The following is a 1445-nucleotide window of genomic DNA, read 5'->3' as shown; positions in this document are numbered from 1 at the left end:
GTGTCTAAACTACACTGAAACAGCCTGCTGAGGGACTGAGCCGTGTCTAAACTACACTGAAACAGCCTGCTGAGGGACTGAGCCATGTCTAAACTACACTGAAACAGCATGCTGAGGGACTGAGCCATGTCTAAACTACACTGAAACAGTCTGCTGAGGGACTGTGGAAAAATGATGTATTTTTTACTTACCTGTTTTGAGGTGAGTTTTATCAATGATCCCTCATAACCCTAAAACAAAGACCAAGACAAATTGTTAGCATAAACAGCAAAAACATGTATAAGTATATACTCTATTTGATGTTATGATAGTCTCAACATGACAGTATAGACTCTATTTGATGTTATGATAGTCTTCAACATGACAGTATAGACTCTATTTGATGTTATGATAGTCTTCAACATGACAGTATAGACTCTATTTGATACTATGATAGTCTTCAACATGACAGTATAGACTCTATTTGATGTTATGATAGTCTTCAACATGACAGTATAGACTCTATTTGATACTATGATAGTCTTCAACATGACAGTATAGACTCTATTTCATGTTATGATAGTCTTCAACATGACAGTATAGACTCTATTTGATGTTATGATAGTCTTCAACATGACAGTATAGACTCTATTTGATGTTATGATAGTCTTCAACATGACAGTATAGACTATATTTGATGTTATGATAGTCTTCAACATGACAGTATAGACTATATTTGATGTTATGATAGTCTTCAACATGACAGTATAGACTATATTTGATGTTATGATAGTCTTCAACATGACAGTATAGACTATATTTGATGTTATGATAGTCTTCAACATGACAGTATAGACTCTATTTGATGTTATGATAGTCTTCAACATGACAGTATAGACTATATTTGATGTTATGATAGTCTTCAACATGACAGTATAGACTCTATTTGATGTTATGATAGTCTTCAACATGACAGTATAGACTATATTTGATGTTATGATAGTCTTCAACAGGACAGTATAGACTCTATTTGATGTTATGATAGTCTTCAACATGACAGTATAGACTATATTATATATTATGATAGTCTTCAACATGACAGTATAGACTATATTATATATTATGATAGTCTTCAACATGACAGTATAGACTATATTTGATGTTATGATAGTCTTCAACATGACAGTATAGACTATATTATATATTATGATAGTCTTCAACATGACAGTATAGACTCTATTTGATGTTATGATAGTCTTCAACATGACAGTATAGACTCTATTTGATGTTATGATAGTCTTCAACATGACAGTATAGACTATATTATATATTATGATAGTCTTCAACATGACAGTATAGACTATATTTGATGTTATGATAGTCTTCAACATGACAGTATAGACTATATTATATATTATGATAGTCTTCAACATGACAGTATAGACTATATTTCATGTTATGATAGT

The 1445-nt window shown here is 31.3% G+C and overlaps 1 long non-coding RNA gene across 1 annotated transcript in view; it reads right to left on the bottom strand.

Moving 5' to 3' along the window:
* Nucleotides 1-191: 191 nt before the first annotated feature.
* LOC135535038 (uncharacterized) overlaps nucleotides 192-1445 on the bottom strand; it is a 6992-nt gene continuing 5738 nt past the window's right edge. The window contains exon 3 of the long non-coding RNA XR_010454796.1: nucleotides 192-230. This is a non-coding gene — a long non-coding RNA (uncharacterized LOC135535038). The remainder of the gene's footprint in view (nucleotides 231-1445) is intronic.

The sequence above is a fragment of the Oncorhynchus masou genome, unplaced genomic scaffold (genome assembly GCF_036934945.1).
Source record: "Oncorhynchus masou masou isolate Uvic2021 unplaced genomic scaffold, UVic_Omas_1.1 unplaced_scaffold_4356, whole genome shotgun sequence".
NCBI classification, from domain to species: Eukaryota; Metazoa; Chordata; class Actinopteri; order Salmoniformes; family Salmonidae; genus Oncorhynchus; species Oncorhynchus masou.
Note: the sequence above shows the minus strand (reverse complement) of the source record. Positions and strands in the feature narration are given on the sequence as shown.